Source organism: Oryx dammah, unplaced genomic scaffold (assembly GCF_014754425.2).
Source record: "Oryx dammah isolate SB20612 unplaced genomic scaffold, SCBI_Odam_1.1 HiC_scaffold_15, whole genome shotgun sequence".
NCBI lineage: Eukaryota > Metazoa > Chordata > Mammalia > Artiodactyla > Bovidae > Oryx > Oryx dammah.
This window is the reverse complement of record NW_024070199.1, coordinates 20,376,690-20,399,562: the sequence shown is the minus strand read 5'-3', so window position 1 is coordinate 20,399,562 and position 22,873 is coordinate 20,376,690.

Sequence of the window (22,873 nt, the reverse complement as noted above, 5' to 3'; positions counted from 1 at the left end):
GCCTACCAGGCTCCTCTGTCCATGGGATTTTCCAGGCAATAGTACTGGAGTGGATTGCCATTTCCTTCTGCAGGGGATCTTCCCAACCCAGGGCTCGAACCTGGGTCTCCTGCATTGTAGGCAGATGCTTTATTATATATATATAATTTACAAAATCTTTTCCTATTTACTACATGACCTTTTAATTGTGTTAGTTTTCTTTGCTGCGAATAAGCTTTTTAGTTTGATGTAGTACTGTTTGTTTATTTATGCTTTTGCTTCCCTTGTTGAGAAAATATATCCAAAAATAATTCTAAGATTGATGCTCAAGAGCATGTTGCTTATGGTATTGTCTAGAAGTTTTATGGTTTAAGGTCTTAATATTTAAGACTTCAATCCATTTTGAGTTTATTTTTGTATATAGTGTGAGAAAGTAGTCTAGTTTGATTCTTTTGCATGTAGCTGTCCAGCATGTAGCTTCAATTGTTTATTGAAGATGCTGTCTTTTCTCCATTGTATATTCCTGTCACTTTTGTCATAGAGTAATTAACCATAAAAATATGGGTTTATTTCTGGGCTCTCTATTCTACTTCATTGATCTCTGTGTCTGTTTTTGTGCAAATATTATGAAAGTGAAAGTGTTAGTCACTCACTAATCCATGTACCGCTTTGATTATTTTAGCTTTGAAGTGTAGTTTGAAATTAGGGACCACAATAACTCCAGCTCTGTTCTTTCTCAAGATTATTTTCACAATTCTGGGTCTTTTGTGTTCCCTTACAGATTTCACAATTTTTCTACTACTCTTAAAATTGACATCAGTGTTTTAATAAGAATTCCTTTGAATTTATAGATTGCCTTGGGAAGTATGATTATTTAAGGAGGTTAAATTTTCAACCCATGTTTGTGTCATTTTCAATATAATTTGTCAATGTCTTAACAGTTTTCTGAGTACAAAATTTTTACCTCTTTGATTTATTCCTAGGTATTTTATTCTTTTTGATGTAGTTATAAATGGGATTTTTTCTTAATTTCTTTTTCTGATAGTCCATTTTTAGTGTACAGAAACATAGTGGATTACAGAATTTTAATTTTGTATACTGCAACTTTACTGAATTTATGTTTTGTGGCATTTTTAGATTTTCTATATATAGAATGTCATGTGCTAACAATGACAGTTTTATGTCTTCCTTTCCAGTTGGAATTCACTTTATTTATTTATTTTTTAGCCTGATTTCTATGAGTAGAATTTCCAACGCTATGTTGACTTAACATGTTGATAGCCAGCATCCCTGTACTGTTTCTGATTTAGAGGGAATGCTTTCAGCTTTTGCTACTGAATATGCTGTTGGCTGTAGTTTTGTCATATATGGCCTTTATTATTTTGAGGCATGTTCTTCCTATAACCACTTTGTGGAGTGTTTTTCTTGTGAACAAAGGCTGTAATTTGTTGGAAGTAGAAATTTTCCTAGTGAAAAACTTGCTGTCAGTTGCTACTGGGAGTTATAGTTTAAGCCAGATCTGGATAATAAAATATCAGCAAAGGTCGTTATTCAGAAATCATCAGAAGAGAATTATTTCTCCTCCACAGATAGCACCCACACTCCCACACTCCACTTGCACTATACTGAACAGGGATACGGTGGTTACAGGAAAAAGCAGTCACATAACACCCATGACTAAACACAGAGGAGCAAATGGAAAGGTTAAAATAGCAAACCTTTAAATTAGAAAATCTTGTCTCTTACAGTATCGTATAGAAACTGAACTAATAATGCTAGTAGAAATACACCTCATTACTTCATATCGCATGAGGAAATGATACCTTTTTATGTAAACACATCAATGACTGGGCTTTTTACACTTACAATAAACCCTTTTGTAATCACTACAATTTTGATACTTATTTGAAAGCCAATTATGAAATATTAGATTCATTTTCTATCGTTTTTCCTTTGGTGACCCTGTGTTCTTCCTGTACTACACGTGTATTCAATCCAGTTACTGTGGGATTAATGAAGATAAACAAGAAGGGCCCTGTATTTATTGAGCTCTTAACTGTATCTGCCTAAGAACTTAAAGCCAGTTCTTCATTTATTCCAGAAACTTTACAAATGCAGTGTTACAATTTTTCGCAACTTACACATAGGATCTGAGGTTCAAAGTTATGAAGTAGCTAGTTCAAGGTTATGCCACTAATGAATTTAGAATGTAGTTTTGAACTCATGGATGTTTTGCTTCTACTTTTAATCACTATGCAATATTGCCTTCCAAAATTAATGATCCATTTTATTATATAAGGTTAAAGAGACAAAAACGTAAATTAATGCACAAGGCTTGGTTTTCTTAGGATTGACGGAAAAAGCGGGGAAAGTGGAAAAGCATTTTATAAAGACAAAATTCATTCAAAAAACGAAGATCATGGCATTCGGTCCCATCACTTCATGGCAAATAGATGTGGAAACAATGGAAACAGTGACAGACTATTTTCTTAGGCTCCCAAATCACACAGATGGTGACTGCAGCCATGAAATTAAAAGATGCTTACTCCCTGGAAGAAAAGCTTTGACCAACCTAGACAGCATATTAAAAAGCAGAGACATTATTTTGCTGACAAAGGTTCAACTAGTCAAAGCTAAGGTTTTTCTGGTAGTCACGTATGGATGTGAGAGTTGGACCATAAGGAAAGCTGAATGCTGAAGAATTGATGCTTTTGAACTGTGGAGGTGGAGAAGATTCTTGAGAGTCCCTTGGACTGCAAGGATATCAAACTAGTCTATCCTAAAGGAAAGCAGTCCCGAATATTCATTGGAAGGACTGATGCTGAAGCTTAAATTTCAAGATGCTGGGAAAGATTGAAGGTAGGAGGAGAAGGGGATGACAGAGGATGAGATGGTTGGATGGCATCACTGACTCGATGGACGTGAGTTTAAGCAAGTTCTGGGAGTTGGTGATGGACAGGGAAGCCTGACGTGCTACAGTCCATGGGATCACAAAGAGTCAGACACAACTGAGTGACAGGTCCAAAACGAACTGAAGACAAGATATGTGTTTATTGTATGTAGCCAAGTTCATTCTTTATGCATGCTTCTATGATTTTCTGTGTAATAGTGCCCTTATTCTCTCCTGATAAGTAATGGTAACCAAAGTGCCAAAATGTATCACCAGGGAAGCTCTAACATTTATCCCTAATGGAATTAAAAATGGCCAAGTAATGCATATTTTAAATTTTTTGGAGAACTACTTCGTGGAAAATACTAACAGGTTGTTAAGAGGCCAATTACCAGGCACTTTACTCAATAGATTTATTGAATACAGAGTGTTTCTGTTTGTTTTGAAAAATAATATTTGTGGAAACATTTCAACATAGTGACTGCAGCAATCAGATGTTCTTGAGTTAGAACTCCCACCACTTTTACCTTCCCACCACTGAGCTGTGTCCTAATTTCAGGATATTGTAAACTACAGAATCCAAGGCCAAACTGCATTTCAAAGAAATATGAGTAGCTGTAGTCCCACCAGCTCCACTCCACGCATCATATTTATGAAAGTAACAATTTGATAATAAGAAGCCTATATGTAAAGAAGTTAAACAGCTTCCAATATAGTCAAAAGACCTATCTTATGTTGTTCATCTTTAATGAAAAAAAAAAAAAAAAGAGAAAATGCCTGAACACCTCACAGTGCTACTATCTATGTACTTCTCCATTCTCGTGTCCCCTCTCTCACTTTCTTCTCTTTTTGAAAACATGTTTTCTTCTTTCATTATGAAATTGGCAGTAGGTAAAGAAATAGTGAGCCAAGTATACAAATTATTATTGTACACAGTGTCAGCAGGCTTCAGAACAGTGACTATTATACTCAAAGAGAAACAAACTACAAAAACAAGTTTCTAAGCAGATTTAGACCATTAACAGAGAAGAGAGAGAAAATAGAAAAAGCATTAGCATTAGGGGCATGAAAATTGAATTGCATTAGATATTTATCACCTCTAACTCTTCAGCCAAATAAGAATAGATATATAATGAATTTTGTCTGTTTTTTTTTTTTTTGGAGAATTGTTCTGTTTTAGTTAGAAATTATTTGACAACATCCACATTTTTTAGTCCTGAAGTTAGTAATACTCCTCACTTCTGGCAATAAACCAAATAAGAGACAATAATAGTTGTTTTTTATGTGTCATCACATTTGTCTTCAACTCAGCTTCATGGCAGAAAGAAACTCTGTTTACAGATGATAGAGTATAAATATCTTCTTATGTGTTTTCTAAAGGCTGTAGAACCAGAAAATGTTGAAGCCAGAATTCAGCTTAGTTCCTACTGATGTCATTACTGCTTCTTTCTACTAGGGAGCATCACAGAAATGTCAAAATGTTTGAATACTGCAAGATGCATTTTCATAAATGTTAATGTTTATGAATAAGATATCTTCATAGTGTTTATGAACAAGACAACCTATTAGAAATTAGATTATTTTTTCCTTGATCAGATAGATCTGCTGAATGTTTGTTTGATTATATACTCAAGAGGATGACTTCTTTTCGATTACTTTCCACAAAGAAATAACAGAGTACAGTAAAAGCTAAAGGAACAAAATAAAACAAGATTGATTATATTCAGCACTAAATTGTTTGGTATTAACCAAAGATGGAGTAGGTATTCAAGGCCCAGTGGAAATTAAAATTGACCTCATACTTGTGTAGGATTTAATTGTAGAAACATGTTTCACTATATTGTTATAGGCTTTCACCTACAGAAAAGGGGTTTAATAGGAGGCATTATGAAATAAAAGTCATAGTAGAGTTTGCAAATGGACAAGACCACAGGCGTGGGCTTTGAGTCAAATGAGAGGCAAATCCCAGTTTGCTCTGGGTTGGTTTTCTCACTGTGAACATATGGCTTGGTTTCTCAGCCTCAGTTTATTTTAGGTATAAAACAGTGGTAATGGTATCTATAAAATACTACTGAGAAGTAAATCAAAACACACAAATAAATAGTTAAGCTAGTGCTAAAAATTGAGTATAGCCAGTTTATTAGTACGTTTGGTACTCCTAGGTTTTCATTAAATGTCTGCTTCTTCTATTTAAATGAGACTTTTCTAGAACAAATCAAAATACTTTTCCCTGGTATTGAGCAACCTGCTCAGTCAATGATTTGAGGAATTAGGGAAAATATTCAAGAACTGTTAGCTTTTAGGGCGTAATGTATGAAATTTCAAGTCTCCTTCCTGGCGCTCACAGTGTCATGATAAACACCATCCTAAGGCTACTCTAATGAGTAAGAAGTATCATGAAATGTATCAGTTGACATAATCCAGCCAAGAATTCCACCTGCTTCCTCTCTGAATTAGTTTTCTGTGTTCCAGTGTTTGCTGACCTGGCTGTCTCGAAACCTGGCATGAGTGTTAATGTTGCATATCCAACTTTACTTGAGTGCCAGCTGTACAAAGAATATGCTATTATTTTAGCTATTGGTATTTATTTTATTTTTTTCCCATTTGGTTTGGGTGGCTGTGCAAAAAAAGGAGGGTAATAAGTGAGAGCGGGAGGGTGGTGCACTCTTCCTGGTGCAGTGAGAACAGGAGGGTGGCAGCTGATGAGGCCCTTACCCTTCACGGCACAATTGTATGTAGCACTTGAGTGGGTTCCACTGAAGCCTCCAGGGAAAACTGACCACGAGTGGCTCCCATTATGTTGTTCTTCCAGCCCTCATCTGAAAATTTCAACATGATGCTGTGCATGAATGCCCAGCTGCCAGCAAGTGACCTGAAAGAAACACAAAGCAGAGGCAAGGAACATATTCTATTCTAATGGCACCATGGGACTGCTGGATAGGCCTGAAATTTTTGGAAAATGTTAAGAGAGTTGCAGACACATTCAAAGGACAATTGCCAGGATTAGAATCATATCACATGAGAAATCAAGGCAGGGACTAGGAAATAAGGATATTTAGTCTACAGAAGTGATCAGTAGTCAGGGAAGTAAGTATGAAAATTGTCTGCATTTTTGCAAGTAGTGGTAACTCAAGGAGACTAATTAGAATTTGTTCTGTGTGGCCCCAGACTGTAGGTAAACTCAGCATCACTTGTTGAAAGGTAAAGTACTTATATTTTGAATCAAGAGACAGCATCCTAGTATTTATCATTATCCAAACTAAATTGTGTAGTCACAGGAAACATAGAATTCCCCTTTACTGGAGTCTTCAAGAAGAGGTACAAAGATGATATAGAGCATATTCCATCTTAAATGAGTATCCTACAATAGTAAGTCCCTAATCAGCCAACTAATTGTGAAGTTAGGACAATGAACCTAGTCGGCCTGCTTCCATTTGCCTTCAGTAAATCCTCAGGGTTCAGGATCAGTTGTTAGTCCATATGTATTTCTAGTTTGACGGGATGTTGTGTTGTTGTTCTGTTGCTAAGTCATGTCTGACTCTTTGTGACCCCATGGACTGCAGCACGCCAGGCTTCCCTGTCCTTCACTCTCTCCCAGAGTTTGCTCAAATTCATGTCCATTGAGTTGGTGATGCTATCTAACCGTTTCATCCTCTGCACCTCTGTCTCCTTTTGCCTTCAGTCTTTTCCAGTGTGTTGGCTATTTACATCAGGTGGCCATCCATGAGGCAGAAAGAGATTCATAGGTGAGAACAAAATCTTCACTGAGATGTTGGAAAGACTAACGCTACTCTTGCAACACTCACAGGAGGCAAGAAGCCACTGGATTTTTCAGTTTAGTGAGAACATGTTCCTAGTCCTGCTTCTTCCCATGGTTAATCATATGACCAGTCTTGGCAATAATGACACCTTATCTTTATAGAGCAGAATATATTTTTGTTCCTCACTTCCAATTAACAAAAACATCTTTTTCATTCCTGAAATAATTTTGAATCCATCTGGATCATTTCCCTCTTCTCAATCTGTATTGCCACCCCTCAAAATTTAGCTTTTTCTCACTGTGCTCTGCAATTTCATAATAGAATTCTGAATGTCCTCCCTGCTTCCCACTGTACCCACCTTATTAGAGTTTTCACTGTGTGGCCTTAAGGAGCTATCTAAATTCAAAAGTAACCCTTTGCAAAACCCTTCAGCGGCTCCATATTTTTCATAATAATGATTTCCAAAATTTTTAGCTTAAAAATCTAATTATTCTGTGTGCATGTGCTAAGTCACTTCAGTCATGTCTGATTCTTTGTAACTCTATGGACTGCAGCCCACCGGCTCCTAAGTCCATGGGATTCTCCAGGCAAGAATACTGGAGTGGGCTGCCATGCCCTGCTCCAGGGGATCTTCCTGACTCAGGGATCAAACTAGGGTCTTTTATGTCTCCTGAAATGGCAGGCATGTTCTTTACTACTAGCGCTACTCTCATATTTAAATAATAATATTTCTCTATGTAATTAAATGTTTATATATCATAAAATGTTAACATTTGCTTATTATAAAACTTTAAATTTACTTTTAAATCACCTTAATTTTAATAATATATTAAACTGGCTATTCCAGATAACAGTTGTATTTTTATTTCAATTTATTTCTGTATTTTAAATTGGATATATACTATCTAGTAAACCTTTATTACCTGACATTGTGAATAATATTCTTATTGTAAAAGGAGAAACTGAAATGTATTCTAATTATAAATATTGTGAGTGTAATATTTACATAAAGTCTAAATTGCAATGCTCAGCTTGCAGGGCCAGAAAATTGAAAATAAAAATAAAATGCCATTTACATTTAGAAATCCAGGTATAAAGTACTTTCTTGAGTTTTTCACTTAGAGGAAGTTGATCAATAGATTATCAAAAACTATAGTTTCTTTTTCAGGTTGGATGTACCTCTCCAAATATATAAAGTTTTTGCAGTCCCAAAATTATAATTTAAAAATCTCAGAGACAATATTATTTATTATTTATTTTTTAAATTATTTCACTCAAAATTGTAAAAGTCAAATTGTTAAGGTTTGAGCCCAAACCTTGTTTGAATTTTCTCACTGAATTCTGAGTCAATGAGCATTTAACTCAAGGTGGTATCTTCGCAACACAGAATTATCTAATCAAGTTTACTTAGCTTTTTAAAACAACAAAACATGCCAATTTGTATAATCATGTTGTAACAGGTAAGTATTTCAATAATGGATTTTCTTTGTCATGAAAAAGTGACTTCTTTTCTCCTTAGAAAAATTTGTGTTAACACCTTCACTCAGCTCAGCCAATGAAATTAGTATAAGCATGGACATTCTGCATATCACTTCCTATTTCATTAAAAATGAATTTGGAATGTCATCAATTTGAAAACTTAATGAATTCACATTTATATGTCATAATTTGACTTTTTTTCTTAAAGCTGTCATCACCTTAATTTACTAATGCTTATCTATGTAATATCCTATGACTGTCTGAACACATTTCAATAGCAGATTTGATGAGCTGGCACTTCTTTAATTTTTCTGCCATCATGTTATTTCAACATCAATACAATCGTTCTATGATTTTTCATTACTTAGTTGGGGGTATATTCAAAATTTATCAAATACTTGGAAATATTTTCTCTTGTATAAGTGCCGAATCCTATGAAGAGACACGTGTAAACTGTCATGCAAATAAACTAGAAATATTTTATATGAACTAAATTCTTAAAACTATTTCATCAAATATATTAGATACATAAATCATTTCATACAGATCTCTCTGAAAGGCAACACACCCAATTAATCAACTGTATCTCTCTCTCCTTTGTCCTACCTCATTCTTCTTCATGGAGTCTCCAGTTATATTGTATGTTTGTTTGTCTGCTTATACATTACTATCACCCCTTCTAGCATGTAAGACTTTGTGTGCCTCATTTTCTGCTGTATACTTTGAATCTAGAAAACTTCTGTACTCATAATGGAAGCTCAATAGATACATCTTTGAAAGAATTAATGAATACTTATTTCTAATTTCTTCTTTGAACTAAATGATGCTAATTGGATTTTAACAGTGACTGTCTTATCTATAACATTTGCTAGCAGACAGGTCACAGAGTCTAGTCAACACTTCTTTCTTAAGATGTATGTGTCTTCATTATACAAGAGCATTTATAAGATTAAGTTTCCTTCTCATTATTATTCTTGCAACATAGAGTAATTGAATTTAGGGCTGAAAGCAAAAAGAGTTATCTTTAACTTATGATTATTATGTTTTATTTCAGTATAGTTTAATTTGGCAAGGATTATTTTGTACATTCACTATAAAAAATTTCACCTTTTAAACATGGACAATATATATTGTAAAAATCATTATATAAAAATTCTCTTAATTTCTTTGTATATTTTTTTGTGATCTTTTGTGATTATAGCTACTATTGGAATTTTTTTCCTTTTTTTAACATAAATTTATTTAATTGGAGGCTAATTACTTTACAATATTGTATTGGTTTTGTCATACATTGACATGAATCCACCATGGGTGTACATGTGTTCCCCGTCCTGAACCCCCCTCCCACCTCCCTCTCCATCCCATCCCTCTGGGTCATCCCAGTGCACCAGCCCCGAGCACCCTGTATCATTCATCAAACCTGGACTGGTGATTTGTTTCACATATGATCATATACATGTTTCAATGGCATTCTCCCAAATCATCCCACCCTCATCCTCTAGCACAGAGTCCAAAAGACTGTTTTATACATCTGTGTCTCTTTTGCTGTCTCACATACAGGGTTATCTTTACCATCTTTCTAAATTCCGTATATAATTTACTAGTTCCAACTGCTTCTTAACTAAATAGCTGTCCTGATTTCCCAAAGTGAATTGGGAGTATAGTGCAAAATTCAACAATCTCCCCCCATAGAAGTGGGATATATAATTCCTATTTGATGAAGAACATTTGACAAGACATCTACCAGAATCTCATAGAAAAACAAACAATCAAGCCTAGAACCCTTTCCTTCAATAAAGTATTTCACACATTCCTACTGAGTTCTCTCTCTCTTTGGTTACACTCAAGTACAAAACCAAAGGACATTTAGATTCCAGTTCAGTGAAGAAGACAAACAGGTTTCAGGAAAGGTAAAACTAGTGATAGAAGATCTCCATATAACATAATAAAGGAAATAGATTACATAAATCTCTTTTAAAATAGACATCATATAGACAAATGGGCGGGGGGAGTACAGTTTACACACAGAAAACCAGTAAAAAATACCAAGATGGAAATTAAATTCTCTAAGAGGAGTATAACATTTCACAGACACATAAAAGTTGCTATAAAAACTTTTGCTTAGAAAATTAATTGGATGTGACAAGATCTCAAAGACATGAGGATAAAAAAACAGAGAGGAAAAGTATATAAATTGCAAAACTAAAGAAAGACATTGATGAACAAAATAAATCTATCAAAAGCTAATATATAAATGGATGCAATAATTCATGACTGAAAATCCTATTTCTCTGTAGAAGAAAAGATTGGTATTTTATTAAATGAAGAAAAAAATCAATTAGAACAGTGTAAAAGAAAACGAAAGATGACAAATGTTCCAAAATACTTCCATATAATATAATTTATAAAATTAATATTAAAAAGATAAAGAAGAAATTATGATTAAAAATTGTTTTCTAAAACAAGAATAGGATCTGAATATTTAAAGGACTAGCATGTGTTAGGAAAAAAAAAAAATCCAGAATGAAAAAATCAAGCCATGCCTTGGTACATTACTGAATGTCAAACATAAAGGAAAAACAAACAAAAAGCACCAAAGAATATAATTTAATCAATTTTAATGAGGAAGAAAACATGGCTAGACCTTCACTTTTAACACAACAAAGTGTAATGTCGACACATAGTGGAAATGTCAAGAGCACTCTGAGTAGGGCCAAAAATTATCCTGATGGTATTATATCTATTGTGTATTTCTGTGCATTCCTGTTATATCTCTGTATCATACCTGATTATATCTGTTGTATAAAGACAATAGATAAACATTTTGTAGATCTGAAGGCAATCTCCAGAATTGAGTTAGTAACAAAATCCAGCCAATAGACAGTGAAAAACCTATGATCAAAGGTCTAACTTACTCAGTGAGAGAAGCCAAAAACCAATATCTCAATTTCTGAGGATGTGTGGCCCCCATTTTGTACCTGCCATCATCAACAAAATAGAAGGAATGGGATCAGTTAAGGACTACACTTTCCTTATCCCTTCCTAATGGACATAGAGGATGAGGTTTTTGTTATGCTCAAAAGAATACATTTATGTTAAGAATTTAGTTTGGAGGAACCTGTTTATAAAGAACAGTGTGAACATTTAACTCATTTACAATAATATATATATATATATATATATATATATATATGAGAACTGTGTTTATATAAAATAAAAATGGTCTAAATCTAAATAGTCTGAAGAAATAGAATAACTCAGAGGCTGGGAGAAAAGAAGAGGATAAAATGAAATTTCTCATAGCAATGAATTAAAACATTATAATACTGAACCACATAAGTGTGACTTTTTTTAAAGTTCTGTCAGTTCAATTCAGTTCAGTTCAGTTGCTCAGTCGTGTCCGACTCTGTGACTCCATGAATCACAGCACGCCAGGCCTCCCTGTCCATCACCAACTCCCGGAGTTCACTCAGACTCATGTCCATCGAGTCAGTGATGCCATCCAGCCATCTCATCCTCTGTTGTCCCCTTCTGCTCCTGCCCCCATTCCCTCCCAGCATCAAAGTCTTTTCCAATGAGTCAACTCTTTGCATGAGGTGGCCAAAGTACTGGAGTTTCAGCTTTAGCATCATTCCTTCCAAAGAAATCCCAGGGCTGATGTCCTTCAGAATGGACTGGTTGGATCTCCTTGCAGTCCAAGGGACTCTCGAGTCTTCTCCAACACCACAGTTCAAAAGCATCAATTCTTCAGCGCTCAGCCTTCTTCACAGTCCAACTCTCACATCCATTAGAATCTTAAATTATAACGTAGTCACAAAGAATCTTAAATTATAACGTAGTCACAAAGAATCTTAAATTATAAAGTAGTCAGTCGACATGACTGAGCAACTGAACACATACTATCTAGCACAGAACCACATGTGGCTACTAAACAGTTAAACTGTGGCTGGTCTGAAATAAGATGTCTTGTATATGTAAAATATATACTAGATTTCAAAAATGTATTCAAAAAAAGAACAAAAATATCTCATTAAACATTTTATATTGGTTAAATATTTAAATAATAGTATTTGATATTAGGTTAAGTGCAATATATTAAAATTAACTTCATCTAATTTTTAAAATACTGTTAGCATGTGGTTGCTAGAAAATATACATATGTTCTCCACATTATATTTCCATTGGTCAGCACTGACCGAAAACATTCGATTTACCTTATAAAATATATTTCTTATCTGGTAGGGCTGCACTTTAAATTTTTTGATCTATTATCCAACAAAAATAAAATAAATATTATAATAATAATGATTTTCTTTTTAAAGTTTTTATTTGAAATTCAATTGTTTTCAAACTTATATGATTGTTATATAATGCTATGCCAATAGTTTGGTGATTGAATATCACTTAGAAATCTACAGGTAAGAAACCAAATTAACATCACTTTAAATATGTGGTTTATATTCTTATTTAACGTTTAGGATTTTCTTTACTGATTTTAGAATGCTTATTGATCTGCTTTTGGGTTTTTTTTGGTATTTCAGTTCAAGAATAATGGTTCCCATCATTATTGTCTCATTATTTCGTGATACTGGCTGTATTAAAATCTCATTATCATTTACAGCTATGGCTTGAACTCTTTCAGTCAAATTTTCAGAAAAAAAAGTCTATTTTTGTATCACTTATCTTTACTTCAAACTCTGTGGTTTAACTGCTGTGAACTGCCTTCCCTTCCACTCATCACTTTATAAAGCAACTTGCTTTAAGGTCACTGATCAAACTAATTATCCTATTTTTCTCTGATGTTCATTAATGTCTTATTGTTTTAATATTTTGTTTTCTATGTTTTGTGTGAGCCTTTCTTCCCCTATAAGAATCCATCCTTGTCTATGCTGTTTTCTCAGCACAAGCTCCATAATTTTAATTTCACTTATCACCTCTAAGATAATGACCTGTAAATCTATGTCCTAACCCTGAACAATATCCATTAACTCATGGCACCATATATGTTTTTAGTAAATCTTAAAACTCAGCAAAGGAAATACATTTTCTAGCCTGGTGCTTTAACTCATGGCAAGATATTAAGTTTAAAAATTTACTTTGTACATTTTCCTCCCCTAATGTGAAAATGAAAGACAAGTATTAACCTCCATTGACTTAGGGAAAGTGTTCTGTAAAGAGGAGAGTGGATCCTTCAAGGACATCAGCTGTTGGCCCTAAATTGCTCTTACACTCCTGAGAATTTTGCAGATATAATTAAGGTCCTATATTGTGGATGTGAGAAAACCATTTAGTCTTCCAGTTGCTGTTCAGTCACTCAGTTGTGTCTGAATCTGTGCAACGTCATGGACTGCAGCACCACCAGGCTCTCCTGTCCTTCACTATCACCCAGAGATTACTCAAACTCATGTCCATTGAGTTGATGATGCCATCCAAGTGTCTCATCCTCTGTCACCCCCTACTCCTCCAGCCCTCAATCTTTCCCAGTATTGGGGCTTCAGCTTCCATCAGCCCTTCCAATGAATATTCAGGACTGATTTCCTTTAGGGTTGATTGGTTTTATCTTGCAATCCAAGAAATTCTCAAGAGACTTCTCCAGCACCACAGTTTGAAAACATCAGTTCTTCAGTGCTCAGCCTTTTTTATACTCCAACTCTGACATTCATACATGACTACTGGACAAACCATAGCTTTGAATAGATGGACCTTTGTTGGCAAAGAAATGTCTCTGCTTTTTAATATGCTGTCTAGGCGCACCATAGCTTTTCTTCTAAGAAGCAAGCATCTTTTAATTTCATGGCTGCAGTCACCATCTGCAGTGACTTTGGAGTCCAAGAAAATAAAACCTGTCACTGTTTCCATTGTTTCCCCATATATTTGCCATGAAGTGAGAGGACCAGATGCCATGGTCCTAGCTTTTTGAATGTTAAATTTTAAGCCAGCTTTTTCACTCTCCTCTTTCACTGTCATCAAAATGCTCTAGTTCCTCTTCACTTTCTGCCATAAGGGTGATGTTATCTGAATATCTGAGGTTATACATATTTCTCCCAGAAATCTTCATTTCAGCCTGTGCTTCTTCCAGCCTGGAATTTCACATGATGTACTCTGCATATAAGTTAAATAAGCAGGGTGACAATATACAGCCTTGAAATACTCCTTTCCCAATTCGGAACCAGTGCATTGTTCCATGTCAGATTCTAACTGTTTGCTTCTTGATCTACATATAGGTTTCTCAGGTCGCAGGTCGGGTGGTCTGATATTCCCAACTCTTTAAGAATGTTCCACAGTTTGTTGTGATCCACACAGTCAAAGGCTTTAGCATAGTCAATGAAGCAGGAGTAGATGTTTTTCTGGAATCCCGTTGCTTATTCTATGATCCAATGGATGTGAGCAAATTGATCTCTTGTTCCTCTGCCTTTTCTAAATCCAGCTTGAACATCTGGAAGTTCTCAGTTTTCATACTGTTTAAGCCTAGCTTAGAGGATTTTCCACATTACTTTGTTAGCATGTGAAATATGTGCAGCTGTGCGATAGTTTGGACATTTTCTTGCATTGCCCTTCTTCAGTACTGGAGTGAAAACTGACCTTTCAAGCCTTGTGACCACTGCTAAGTTTCACATATTTGCTGGCATATTAAGTGCAACACCTTAGCAGCATCATCTTCTAGGACTTGAAATAGCTCAGCTGGAATTCCATCACTTCCACTAGCTTTGTTTGTAGTAATGCTTCCTAAGGCCTTCTTGACTTCAAGCTCCAGGATGTCTGGCTCAAAGTGAGTGATCATACCAGTAATTCCTAACTAGACCAATGACTAGGGATTAGATTACACAAAGATCTAAACTAGAGGGTACCTAACCAACAGAAGACCCTAAAAAAGTATATAGTCAGCAGTCTTTTTCTGATAATTCTTAAAAAAAAAAAAACTTTAAATTTACAAGGGAAAACATATTTAGATGAGCCAACACCAGTAACTAAATTTCAAATACTGAGTCTTTCCCTTTAATGCTCCAAAGATGCAGCTTTCTCTTGGTATTTCTCACATGACATACAAACTAGGCAAGAGTGCTATCGACTCTGCATACATTTTCTTATAGTCCACCTTTGAAAGTCTAACATTTTACCATTCATTTAAACAATTTTTATGCTATTGCCTTTTATAATGCTTTTATAATGCTTTCTTAAGTATCTCCAGTTAAAAACAATTATGACCAGTAGAAAGGAGCAGTGACACCACAAGAGACTGATGCAGCCTTGCCTGTGAATGTCCAGGAGTCTCTGGCAGAGGCATGGGCTGACACTGGCCTGTTGCAGGCTTAGGGACACTGAGTGCAGCAGTGTCTTATGGGACCTTTTGAAGGAGGTAGCCATTATCTTCAGTACCTCCACCACAGGTTGGCCTCAGTTCAAACAACAAGGAGGGAAAGGAGCCCTACCCATCAACAGAAAATTGGATTAAAGATTTATTGATCATGGCCCTGCCCATCAGAACAAGACCCAGTTTCCCCCTCAGTCAGTCTGCCCCATCAGTTCAGTTCAGTTCAGTTGCTCAGTCATGTCTGATTCTTTGCCACCCCATGAATGGGAACACGCCAGGCATCCCTGTCCATCACCAACTCCCAGAGTTCACTCAGACTCACATCCATCCAGTCGGTGATGCCATGCAGACATCTCATGTTCTGTCGTCCGCTTCTCCTCCTGCCCCCAACCCCTCCAAGCATCAGAATTTTTTCCAATGAGTCAACTCTTCACATGAGGTAGCCAAAGTACTGGAGTTTCAGCTTTAGCATCATTCCTTCCAAAGAAATCCCAGGGCTGATCTCCTTCAGAATGGACTGGTTGGATTTCCTTGCAGTCCAAGGGACTCTCAAGAGTCTTCTCTAACACCACAGCTCAAAAGCATCAATTCTTCAGTGCTCAGCTTTCTTCACAGTCCAACTCTCACATCCATACATGACCACTGGAAAAACCATAGCCTTGACTTTGTCGGCAAAGTAATGTCTCTGCTTTTGAATATGCTATCTAGGTTGGTCATAACTTTTCTTCCAAGGAGTAAGCATCTTTTAATTTCATGGCTACAGTCATCATCTGCAGTGATTTTGGAGCCCCCCAAAATAAAGTCTGACACTGTTTCCACTGTTTCCCCTTCTATTTCCCATGAAGTGATGGGACCAGATGCCATGATCTTCGTTTTCTGAATGTTGAGCTTTAAGTCAACTTTTTCACTCTCCACTTTTACTTTCATCAAGAAGATTTTCAGTTCCTCTTCACTTTCTGCCATAAGGGTGGTGTCATCTGCATATCTGACATTACTGATATTTCTCCTGGCAATCTTGATTCCAGCTTGTGCTTCTTCCAGCCCAGTGTTTCTCATGATGTATTCTGCATATAAGTTAAATAAGAAGGGTGACAATATGCAGCCGTGACGTACTCCTTTTCCTATTTGGAACCAGTCTGTTGTTCCATGTCCAGTTCTAACTGTTGCATTGTGACCTGCATATAGGTTTCACAAGAGGAAGGTCAGGTGGTCTGGTATTCCCATCTCTCTCAGAATTTTCCACAGTTTATTGTGATCCACATAGTCAAAGGCTTGGCGTAGTCAATAAAGCAGAAGTAGATGTTTTTCTGGAACTCTCTTACTTTTTTGATGATCCAGTAGATGTTGGCAATTTGATCTCTGGTTCCTCTGCCTTTTCTAAAACCAGCTTGAACATCAGGGAGTTCACGGTTCACGTATTGCTGAAGCCCGGGCTTAGAGAATTTTGAGCATTACTTTACTAGCGTGTGACATGAGTGCAATTGTGTGGTAGTTTGAGCATTCTTTGGCATTGTGTTTCTTTGAGATTGGAATGAAAAGTGACATTTTCCAGTCCTGTGGCCACTACTGAGTCTTCGAAATTTGCTGGCATATTGAGTGCAGCACTTTCACAGAATCATTTTTCAGGATTTGAAATAGCTCAACTGGAATGCCATCACCTCCACTAGCTTTGTTTGTAGTGATGCTTTCTAAGGCCCACTTGACTTCACATTCCAGGATCTGGCTCTAGGTGAGTGATCACACCATCGTGATTATCTTGATCGTGAAGATCTTTGTTGTAGTTCTTCTGTGTATTCTTGCTACCTCTTCTTAATATCTTCTGCTTCTGTTAGGTCCATACCATTTCTGTCATTTATTGATCCTGTCTTTGCATGAAATGCTCTCTTGGTATCTCTAATTTTCTTAAAAGGATCTCTAGTCTTTCCTATTCTGTTGTTTCCCTCTATTTGTTTGCATTGAACACCGAGGAAGACTTTCTTATTTCTCCTTGCTAGTCTTTGGAACTCTGCATTCAGATGCTTATATCTTTCCTTTCTCCTTTGTTTTCAGTTTCTCTTCTTTTCACAGCTATTTGTAAGGCCTCCCCAGACAGCCATTTTGCTTTTTTACATTTCTTTTCCATGGGGATGGCCTTGATCCCTGTCTCCTCTGCAATGTCAGGAACCTCCATCCATAGTTCATCAGGCACTCTATCTATCAGATCTAGTCCCTTAAATCTATTTCTCACTTCCACTGTATAATCATAAGGGATTTGATTTAGGTCATACCTGAATGGTCTAGTGGTTTTCCCTTTTTTCTTCAATTTGAGTCTGAGTTTGGTAATAAGGAGTTCATGATCTGAGCCACAGTCAGCTCCTGGTCTTGTTTTTGTTGACTTTATAGAGTTTCTCCATTTTTGGCTGCAAAGAATATAATCAGTCTGATTTTGGTATTGACCATCTGGTGATGTCCATGTGTGGAGTCTTCTCTTGTGTTATTGGAAGAGGGTGTTTGCTATGACCAGTGTGTTTTCTTGGCAAAACTCTATTAGTCTTTGCCCTGCTTCATTCCACATTCCAAAGCCAAATTTGCCTGTTACTCCAGTTGTTTCATGACTTACTACTTTTGCATTCCAGTCCCCTATAATGAAAAGGACATCTTTTTTGGGGTGTTAGTTCTGAAAGGTCTTGTAGGTCTTCATAGAACCATTCACCTTCAGCTTCTTCAACATTACTGTTTGGGGCATAGGCTTGGATTACTGTGATATTGAAAGTTTTGCCTTGGAAATGAACAGAGATCATTCTGTCATTTTTGAGATTGCATCCAAGTACTGCATTTCGGACTCTTTTATTGACCATGATGGCTACTCCATTTCTTCTAAGGGATTCCTGCCCGCAATAGTAGATATAATGGTCATCTGAGTTAAATTCACCCATTCCAGTCCATTTTAGTTTAGTGATTCCTAGAATGTCGACATTCACTCCTGCTATCTCTTGTTTGACCACTTCCAATTTGCCTCAATTCATGAACCTGACATTCTAGGTTCCTATACAATATTGTTCTTTACAGCATTGGACCTTGCTTCTATCACGTCACATCGACAAATGGGTATTGTTTTTGCTTTGGCTCCATCCCTTCATTCTTTCTGGAGTTATTTCTCCATTGATCTCCAGTAGCATATTGGGCACCTACTGACCTGTGGAGTTCCTCTTTCAGTATCCTATTATTTTGCCCTTTCATACCGCTCATGGCGTTCTCAAGGCAAGAATACTGAACTGGTTTGCCATTCCCTTCTCCAGTGGACTGCATTCTGTCAGACCTCTCCACTATGATCCGCCAGTCTTGGGTGGCCCCACAGGGCATGGCTTAGTTTCATTGAGTTAGACAAGGCTGTGATCCTAGTGTGATTATATTGACTAGTTTTCTGTGATTATGGTTTCAGTGTGTCTTCCCTCTGATGCCGTCTTGCATAACCTACCATCTTACTTGGGTTTCTCTGACCTTGGACATGGGGTATCTCTTCACGGCTGTTCCAGCAAAGTGCAGCCGCTTCTCCTTACCTTGGATGAGATGTATCTCCTCACCACCAACCCTCCTGACCTTGAACGTGGAATAGCTCCTTTAGGCCCTTCTGTGCCCACACAGCCACTGCTCCTAGAATGCGGGGTAACTCCTCTCAGCTGCTATGCCTGACCTCGGATGCGGGGAAGCTTCCATTAGCCTCTTATCCTTATCCATCTGAGGGCAGATAGAATGAAAACCATAATCACAGAAAACTAACCAAATGGATCACATGAACCACAGCCTTCTTTAACTCAATGAACCTATGAGCCATGCCATGTAGGGTCACTCAAGAGGCACAGGTCATGGTGGAGAATTCTGACAAAATGTTGTTCACTGGAGAAGAGAATGGCAAACCACTTCAGTATTCTTGCCTTGAGAACCCCATGAACAGTATGTAAAGGCAAAATGACAGGACCCTGAAAGAGGAACTCCCCAGGTCAGTAGTTGCACAGTATGATACTGGAGATCAGCAGAGAAATAACTCCAGAAAGAATAAAGAGACAGAGCAAAAGTAAAAACAGCACTCAGTTGTGGATGTGACTGGTGATGGAAGTAATGTCTGATGCTGTAAAGAGCGATATTGCATAGGAATCTGGAAGATTAGATCCATGAATCAAGGCAAATTGGAAGAGGTGAATCAGGAGATGGCAAGAGTGAACATCAACATTTTAGGAATCAGCGAACTAAAATGGACTGGAATGGGTGAATTTAACTCAGATGAACATTATATCTATGACTGTAGGCAAGAATCCCTTAGAAGAAATGGAGTAGCCATCATAGTCAATAAAGAGTCTGAAATGTAGCGCTTGGATGCAGTCTCAAAAACTACAGAATGATCTCTGTTCATTTCCAAGGCAAACCGTTCAATATCACAGTAATCCAAGTCTATGCCCCAACCAGTAATGCTGAGGAAGCTAAAGTTGAACGGTTCCATGAAGACTTACAAGACCTTCTAGAACTAACACCCAAAATAGATATCCTTTTCATTATAGGGTACTGGAATACAAAAGTAGAAAGTCAACAGATACCTGGAGTAACGGGCAAATTTGGCCTTGTAGTACAAAATGAAGCAGATCAAAGGCTAATAGAGTTTTGTCAAGAGAACACACTGGTCATAGCAAACACTCTGTCCCAACAACACAAGAGAAGACTCTACACATGGACATCACCAGATGGTCAATACTGAAATCAGATTGATTATATTCTTTGGAGCCAAAAATGGAGAATCTCTATACAGTCAGCAAAAGCAATACAAGGGGCTGACTGTGGCTCAGATCATGAAATCCTTATTGCCAAATTCAGACTTAAATTGAAGAAAGTAGGGGAAACCACTAGACCATTCAGGTATGACCTAAATCAAATCCCTTATGATTATACAGTGGAAGTGAGAAATTGATTTAAGGGACTAGATCTGATAGATAGAGTGCCTGATGAACTATTGACAGAGGTTCATGACATTCTACAGGAGGTGGGAATCAAGACCATCCCCATGGAAAAGAAATGCAAAAAAGCAAAATGGCTGTCTGAGCAGGCCTTACAAATAGCTAAGAAAAGAAGAGAAGCTAAAGCCAAAGGGGAAAAGGAAAGATTTACCCATTTGAATGCAGAGTTCCAAAGACTAGCAAGGAGAAATAAGAAAGTCTTCCTCAGTGATCAATGCAAAGAAATAGAGGAAAACAATAGAATGGAAAAGACTAGAGATCTCGTCAAGAAAATTAGAGACACCAGGGTAACATTTCATGCAAAAATTGACACAATACAGAACTGGTAATAAAAGAAATGATATGGACCTAACAGAAGCAGAAGATATTAAGAAGAGATGGCAAGAATACACAGAAGAACTATGCAAAAAAGATCTTCATGATTCAGATAAGAACGATGGTGTGATCACTCACCTAGAGCCAGATGTCCTAGAACGCAAAGTCAAGTGGGCCTTAGGAACCATCACTATGAACAAAGCTAGTGGAGATGATGGAGTTCCAGTTGAGTTATTTCAAGTCCTAAAGGATGATTCTGTGAAAGTGCTGCACTCAATATGCCAGTAAATTTGCAAAACTCAGCAGTGGCCACAGGACTGGTAAAGGTCAGTTTTCATTCCGATCCCAAAGAAAGGCAGTGCCAAAGAATGTTCAAGCTACTGCACAGCTGCACTCATCTCACAGGCTAGCAAAGTAATGGCCAAAATTCTCCAAGCCAGGTTTCAATAGTATGCGAACCGTGAACTTCCAGATGTTCAAGCTGGATTTTAAAAAGTCAGGGCTAATAGAGATCAAATTGCCAACATCATCTGAATCATCAAAAAAGCAAGAAAATTCCAGAAAAACGTCTACTTCTGCTTTATTGACTATGCCAAAGCATTTGACTGTGTGGATCACAACAAACTGTGGAATATTCTTAAACAGATGGGAACACCAGACTACCTGACCTGCCTTCTGAGAAACTAATATGCAGGTCAGGAAGCAACAGTTAGAACTGGACATGGAACAACAGACTGGTTCCAAATAGGAAAAGGAGTACGTCAAGGCTGCATATTGTCACCCTGCTTATTTAACTTCTATGCAGAGTACATCATGAGAAATGCTGAGCTGGATGAAGCACAAGCTGGATTCAAGATTGCTGGGAGAAATATCAATAACCTCAGATATGCAGATGACATCACCCTTATGGCAGAAAGTGAAGAGGAACTGAAAAGCCTCTTGATAAAAGTGAAAGAGGAGAGTGAAAAAGTTTGCTTAAAGCTCAACATTCACAAAACAGCATGGCATCTGGTCTCATCACTTCATGGCAAATAGATGGGGAACTGGTGGAAACAGTGGCAGGCTTTATTTTGGGGGGCTCCAAAATCACTGCAGATGGTGACTGTAGCCATGAAATTAAAAGACATTTGCAACTTGGAAAAAAACTATGACCAACCTAGACAGCATATTAAAACATTACTTTGCCAACAAAGGTCCATCTAGTCACAGCTATGGTTTTTCAGGTAGTCGTGTATGGATGTGAAAATTCAGTTCAGTTCAGTTCAGTGGCTCAGTCATGTCCAACTCTTTGCGACCCCATGAATCGCAGCACACCAGGCCTCCCCGTCCATCACCAACTCCCGGAGATCACTCAAACTCATGTTCATCGAGTCCGTGATGCCATCCAGCCATCTCATCCTCTGTCATCCCCTTCTCCTCCTGCCCCCAATCCCTCCCAGCATCAGGGTCTTTTCCAATGAGCAGCTCTTCACATGAGGTGGTCAAAGTACTGGAGTTTCAGCTTCAGCATCATTCCCTCCAAAGAAATCCCAGGACTAATCTCCTACAGAATGGACTGGTTGGATCTCCTTGCAGTTCAAAAGACTCTCAAAAGTCTTCTCTAACACCACCAAAAGCATCAATTCTTTGGAGCTCAGCTTTCTTCACAGTCCAACTCTCACATCCATACATGATCACTGGAAAAACCATAGCCTTGACTAGACGGACCTTTGTTGGCAAAGCAATGTCTCTGCTTTTGAATATGCTATCTAGGTTGGTCATAATTTTCCTTCCAAGGAGTAAGCATCTTTTAATTTCATGGCTGCAGTCACCATCTGCAGTGATTTTGGAGTCCCCCAAAATAAAGTCTGACACTGTTTCCACTGTTTCCCCATCTATTTGCCGTGAAGTGATGTGAAAATTAGTATATAAATTAGTGTCTATTTGCCATGAAGCGATGTGAAAATTAGTATATAAAAAAAGATGAGTGCCAAAGAATTGATGCTTTTGAAGGTACTGTTGGAGAAGACTCCTGAGAGTCCTTTGGACTGCAAGGAGACCCAACCAGTCCATCCTAAAGGAAATCAGTCCTGAATATTCATTGTAAGGACTGATACTGAAACTGAAGCTCCAATACTTTGTCTACCTAATGCGGCTGCTGCTGCTGCTAAGT